Consider the following 7,447-nt stretch of genomic DNA (forward strand, 5'->3'; position numbering starts at 1 on the left):
GACATAATTACTCCACAAATGGTAGAGATTCTGGGACAAGCCAAGAATCCTCTACACCACCCCATCCAGTTCGAGCGGATGGATGGGACAATAATGAAGGGGGAACCGTGCACCGAGCAAACCCAGTTAGTACCAGTGAGAATAGAAGACCACTGGGACATGGAGATTTTTTGTAATAGCCCCCTCCTCATTTGATCTGGTACTGGGAGTAAGCTGGTTAGCCAAACATGAACCAAACATTAGGTGGGGAGATCAAATCATAGACTTTAAGGACCCAGTGTGCGATAGCCATAAGTGGAGAAGTGACTGGGGCTCTGATCCACCTCCGGTGAATGAGAAGTTATGCTTAACTATAGAAGTGAGATCCATCCCCGGAGAGTACCGAGATCTCAAAGCTGTGTTTAGCGAGGAAGAAGCTAATGAGCTACTTCCCCACCGGGACACAGACTGTGCTATAGAACTGATACCAGGGCAAAGTCTACCCAAAGCCAAAATCTATCCAATGAGATGGGCAGAGAAGGCGGAACTCAGGAAATTTTTGGATAAGAACTTAGCCAGGGGGGTTCATCCGCCCAGCAACGGCCCCTCACGCAGCACCCGTGTTATTCCGCAAGAAAAAAGACGGAGGACTGAGGTTTTGCACTGATTTTAGAGGAATGAATGCAATTTCGGCCTGGAATGCCTATCCAATTCCGCTTATAAAGAATTTATTAAATACTGTGTCCAAAGGGAAAATCTTCACAAAATTGGATTTGAGGGACGCCTACTTCCGAGTCCGCATCAGAGAGGGAGATGAGTGGAAAATGGCGTTCAACACCCCCCCGCTCCCCCCCCCCCCGGGCCAATTTGAGTACTTGGTAATGCCATTTGGACTGCAAGGCGCTCCCGGAGTTTTTATGAATTTCATCAACAAAGAGCTCAGGAAATATCTGTACAAGGGGGTCATGGTGTATCTTGATGACATCATTATTTATTCAAGCGACATGCAAGCACACATTAAACTAGTGAGGGAAATGGTGAAAACCCTCTACAATCACCAATTGTTTGCTAAACTTTCAAAATGTGAGTTCCACAAGATGGAACTGAAGTACTTCGGCTACCGTGTGTCAGGGAAGGGATTAGCGATGGACCCTGCTAAAGTACAAGCGGTCCTAGACTGGCAGCCCCCCAGAACGTGAAAACAATTACAATCTTTCATAGGATTCGCAAACTTTTATCATAACTTCATCCAGGGGTTCGCCCACACCATGCTACCCTTAATTGACTTATTAAAAACAAAAGGGAAGGGTCCCAATGCAAAAAAACCCGGAGCGAGACTTGAATGGACTAGTGAGTGCCAAAAAGCATTTGAGAAATTAAGGAGGCTGTTCACTAGTGAACCGGTACTAGTCCATCCCAATGAATTAAAACCCTTTGTGGTGCAATGTGACACCAGCGATGTGGCCGTAGGGGGAATTCTGATGCAAATAGACAAGGAGGGGAACTTAAGACCCTGCGCATATATCTCTCGAAAGTTCTTCTTGGAACAGTGGAACTGGTCTGTGTGGGACAAAGAGGCTTTTGTGTTTAAGTTCACCTTAGAAACTTGGTGCTTCTAGCCGGAAGGAGCCAGGGTTCCATTTGAAATATGGACTGATCATAAGAATTTAGAAGCCCTCACAGGTCGAAGGAAATTGACTGGAAAACAAATTCAGTGGGCGGGCTTCTTTGCCAAATTTGATTTCAAACTGAAACACATTCCTGGCTCCTGCAACTTCTTAGCCAATGCGCTCTCTCGACTCCCACAGCACAACAGCCAAAAAGAAGTAATAGATTCCTTGATTTCTCCTTCCCGTCTCGGGGGAACGGTAACTACGAGAGCCCAAAAGCTTCGTTTGCAAGCAGAGGAACATTGTGGGGGGGAGGCTGAAAACAGAAGCTGAAGTTGAAGGCGATAGCTGACCCAAGGAAGTGTGTAGAGGAGAAGGGGGGTTCTGGTACAAGAATGATAAACTTGAGAGTTTGCGCAAGGAAATTTTGCAGCATTATCATGATAATAAGACTGCTGGTCATTTGGGGTATATTGAGACGCTACACTTGATAAATAGACAATTTTGGTGACTGTTCATGAAAATTTGCATTATGGCCAAGCGAAGCGAGGGGAAGCCCCCAGGACTGTTACAACCGCTAGAGACAGCCAGCTGACCCTGGTCAGTAGTCTCTCTGGACTTTATAATGGAATTACTCCCTTCTCAAGGAAAGACAGTGATCTTAGTCATAGTAGACACCTTTTCCAAACAAGCTCACTTTATTCCATGTTCTGAGATACCCACAGCTAAGAAGCTAGCACAGTTGTTCCTCCAAAATGTGGTGAAACTCCATTCATTCCCCGATAAGCTGATTAGCAACCATGGCATCCAGTTTGTTGCCAACTTCTGGCAGGAGTTTTGCAAATTGACCAATATTGAGCAAGAGCTCAGCTCTGCCTACCATCCTCAGACTGACGGGCTGATGGAACGAACAAATGTGTTGCTAGAACAGTATTTACGGTGTTTTGTAAATCATCAACAGTCTAATTGGGTAGAGTTACTGCCATTCGCCGAGTATGGGTACAACAATAGTGTACACAGTTCCACAAAAACTACTACTCCTTATAGGGTAGTGAATGGATATGAGGGGAAACCATTCCTTCTACTACTGGGGGGGGGGGGAATGGGAAGAACCCACCTCCACTTTTGATCAGTGATGGGCTAAGCAGAGTGAAGCCTGGTCAGCCATACAAGAGAATCTGGAAGCCGCCAAAGAGACTTATAAAAAAGATTATGATAAGCATCATTCACCCACCTGGGACTTTAAAGTGGGTGGCATAGTATTTTTATTCACAAAGAACTTGCCAACTGTTACACCAGCCCTCCAGGAAGTTGGCTTAGAAATATCTGGGACCGTTTAAAATCAAAAGGGTCATAAATAAAGTGACTGTAGAACTAGAACTGCCTAAAATGTTTAGTAAAATCATTCTAGCTTGCTTCGCCGGGACCTTGGTGGAACAAAATGGCACCCCCGACCTGAGGTGCCGGACCCGATCCCAGTGGGGGACCAGAACCATCATGAAGTGGGGGAAATTTTGGATCCTAAGTTAAGACGGGGGGGGGCGGGGTCCTACATTACGTAGTCAGATGGAAATACTCCCCCCTGCACAGGATGAGTGGATAGTTGAGATGGATGTAAAAGCTCCACAGTTAGTCAAACAATTTTACAAAAAATATCCTCACAAACCCCGAGGGCCCGCATGAGGGGGGCAGTATGTCAAGCTCCTTCATATTTCTTCCCTTTAGAATTTAGGTGCTTGGCAGAGGAGTCCGGTTGATCTCTGAAATTTACTACATAATAGCCTTTACCATCTGGCATGGGAGTGTTTACAATCCCATGGTACCCTATTTTGCCTCATAATGACTTCAAGGCCTCTTATCTCTTTGATATGCATTGACTATCTCTCTCTGTAGTTTGTTATGCTAACCTGTGACCCTTAGGGTAGAAGTTCCCGCCAAAGTAGCAACGACTGTTACCCCATTACAGTGGTGGCGAACCTGTGGCACGGGTACCAGAGGTGGCACTTGGAGCCCTCTCTGTGAGCACGCATACTACCTTGCCCTCCTCACCCCCGCACAAGGCTCTGGAGTCATATCTCATTGAAGCTCCTCCTCTCCCCAAACTTAGGCTCCTTTCCCCAAATCTCCAGGTATTTCCCAACCCAAACCTGGCAACCCTAACTGGGCCTCCTTCAAAGAGACAACAGGGTACTTCAGCCTTTTTGAGTTCGTGGGCACTTTTGGAATTCTGACGTGGGAGGGGTGCAACCACAATGCAGCCCCCCAAGACAACACACAGAGGAAAATTCTTGCAGGTATTCCTGCAGTTTTAGGGAGGGGGTTAGATGGGACCCACTAGGGCAGAGGTGACCAAACTTACTTAACATAAGAGCCACATAGAATAAATGTCAGATGTGTGACAGCCACCAGACACGAACGTCAGATGTCTGAGAGAAGGAAGGAAGGGAGGGAGGGAGGAAGAAAAATAGCTAGGGAGGGAGAGAGAGAGGTAGAAAGAACTTTAAATGCATTCTCCAAGTCACTGGCTGGCTTGGCTTGAAGAAGTGGTTTTGATAGACAAATGCCTTCTCTGGTGGGGGCTTCAAGAGCCTCACAATGTGTGAAAGAGCCACATGTGGCTCCCAAGCTACAGTTTGGCCACCCCTACACTAAAGGGATGAGTATAAGGCAGCTTCAAGTTTTCATGTGGCCAAGACCTGGTTGCGTTTCATATTTCAAAACTGTTGTGGCATGGTCCAAGCCGAAGGGAAGAAGAGAGCATAAATGTGTGGGGATGGGGGTGGAGAGGAGAGATCAGGACTTTGAATCAAGCATGCTCTTTTGAAGGGATGTGAGTTTATTACAGGAAATGTTGGATCCCACTAATCTGGCAGAAACAGCTGCTGGGATTGCATCCGGTTTAGGAGCAGAAAGGGAGGAACTGTAGACTTCCTTGCTTTCAAATATGATGCTTTTGACAACAGTATCTGAGCAGAGCTCTTTCAAGCTACAGGGAGCATAAGGCAAATTGTTGATAAGCTGTTTTTTAACTGTTGCACTGCCGTTCTGGTTTTCCAGAGCATCCCTGACAAGTATTTGTCCAGCTGCTGCTTAAAGACTGCCAGTGAGGGGGTCGATTGCACTGCTGAACAACTCTTACTCTTAAAAAGTTTTTCCTATGCCAGTCCTCTCCTCTGCTGCCAGCAGGAACAGCTCCCTGCCCTTCTCTAAATGGCAGCCCTTCTAATATGTCAAAAGAGCAAACATGTCTCTCCCCTCAACCTCCTCTTCTCAGACTGAATATCCCCAAGTCCCTTACCCTTTCCTCATTGGGCTTGCTCTCCATGGTTACTCGGAAGTAATCTACAGTGAGCACTGTGGCACCTACTCTCCACACATGCACAGGATTGCAGTTTTAGTTTAAAGAAAGAAGAAGATATTAGATTTATATCCCGCCCTTCACTCTAAATCTCAGGGTCTCAGAGCAGCTCACAATCTCATAAGAACATATGAGAAGCCATGTTGGATCAGGCCAATGGCCCATCCAGTCCAACACTCTGTGTCACACAGTGGCCAAAAATTTTATATAAATTTATACCTGTTTGTACCTTTCCTAAAAATAACAAGGGAGCAGGCCTTCTCGATAATGGCTCCCCAATGGTGGAATCAGCTGCCAGAGGAGGTGCGAGCCCTGCGGGACCTCAATCAGTTCTGCAGGGCTTGTAAAACCGTCCTCTTCCATCTTGCTTTTAAAGTGGAATCCTGGTAATGACACCTAGCCATCTTTATATATATGTATTGAACTGTAGCACCTTCAATTTATACTGGTTTTAATTAATTAATTTAACTTAATTATGAATTTGTAATTTAATTGTATTTTAACTATATTTTATTGTATTAACTGTATTTTATTGTAATCATGGTAATCTTGTGTGCCGCCCTGAGCCTGCCTCTGCGGGGAGGGCAGGATATAAATAAAAATTTATTATTATTATTATTATTATTTTATCTGAGCTTCTATGATTGTAGTTTTAAATAGCCTCCAAGCTTCCCCAAGGGTTTTGACTGTATTTACCTTTCCTTTCAGTTTCCTCTTCACATGCCTCCTCATCTCAGAGAATTTACCCCTTTTAAAGTTAAACGTGGTTGTGCCGGTCTTTTGGGGCAACTCCCTATTTATACAAATGGTGAAATCAATAACGTTATGGTCACTGCTCCCAAGCGGTGCGATCACTTTTAGACTCTCACCAAGTCTTGGGCATTACTTAGGACCAAATCCAGGATCGCCCCACCCCTAATAGGTTCAGAGACCATCTGCTCCATAGCACAGTCATTGAGAGCATCTAGAAACTTAATCTCTTTCTCTCAACCAGAACACATATTGACCCAATCAATCTGCGGGTAATTAAAATCACCCATGATGACACAGTTTTTACGTCTAGCCACTGTCTTTAAGCCTTCCATCATATTATAGTCGTCCTCTATCTTTTGATTTGGTGGGCGATAACAAACTCTCATAGTTAAATTGCCTTTTGGCCCTCTATTTCAACCCAAAGCATTTCTAGAAGGGAATCTAATTCTCTGACCTTGGTCTTACTGGACCGTATGCCCTCTCTGACATACAGAGCCACCCCACCTCCAACCCTTCCCTCCCTATCCTTCCGATATAACTTATATCCAGGAATCACCGTGTCCCACTGATTCTCCTCATTCCACCAAGTTTCTGAAATTCCCACAATGTCTATATTTTCTCCCAACACTAAACATTCCAACTCACCAATTTTACTTTGAAGACTTCTAGCATTTGTGTACAAACATCTATAATTTCCCAGGCAAGCTAGGCCCGCCACCTTCCTCCTGCCGCCTCGAGACTCTGGCAGGCAGTCCATTCTGTTTGTCACCATCTCAGTGGACAACTCTGATCCATCACCCAGTAGAAATCTCCTTGTATCTTCCTCCCCCACAACAGACACCCTGTGAGGTAGGTGGGGCTGAGAGAAGCTCTCCCAGAAGCTGCCCTTTCAAGGACAGCTCTGTGATAGCTATGGCTGACCCAAGGCCATTCCAGCATCTGCAAGTGGAGGAGTGGGGAATCAAACCTGATGCTCCCAGATAAGAGTCCACGCACTTAACCTCTATACTAAACTGGCCCTCCTTTCTCACATCAGGCTTTCTAGTGAATACAATTCAGACTATCCCTGAAGTTTCAAAGGGTAGCTGTGCTGGTCCATAGTAGAACAACTAGATTCAAGCCCAGGAGCACCTTAGAAACCAACAAGATTTGGGGGAGGAGGCACAAGCTTTCCAGCATTAGAGCTCCCTCGATTAGATAAAAGGAGCTTTGACTCTCAAAAATCTTGTTCTCTAAGGTGCTGCTGGACTCAGATTTAGCTATATAAATCAGTGGACTCCTTTCATCAACTTAATTTATTAACTATCATGTATCCCCCGTCTTCCTCCCCCAAAAGGACACTGAAGTGGTTTGACACACTCTCCCCTTCTCTTTTATCCTCACAACGAACCTATGAGGCTGTTAACTCAGAGTATATTACTGGTCCAAGGTTTTCCAGCAAGCTGCCAGAGAAGAGTGGGCATATGAATCAGGACCTCCCAGATCTGATTTGGACACCTTAACCACCAGCTCCCACTAAACACATTATGCTACCCAGACCAAATGTTCTTTCAGTTCGTTAATTTCACTATGAGTTTTTTCTAAACTAAAAGCTCAGTATTCCGCTTAAATTGCAGTGTTGGCAGTTTGCGATAAATAAGTGGGTTTTGGGTTGCAGTTTGGGCACTCGGTCTCTAAAAGGTTCGCCAACACTGCCCTATTATATATCTCTGTATGTGGTTTGGTTCTTTAGTTCTTTCAGTTACCT

This window comes from Heteronotia binoei, chromosome 13 (genome assembly GCF_032191835.1).
Source record: "Heteronotia binoei isolate CCM8104 ecotype False Entrance Well chromosome 13, APGP_CSIRO_Hbin_v1, whole genome shotgun sequence".
Lineage (NCBI taxonomy): Eukaryota > Metazoa > Chordata > Lepidosauria > Squamata > Gekkonidae > Heteronotia > Heteronotia binoei.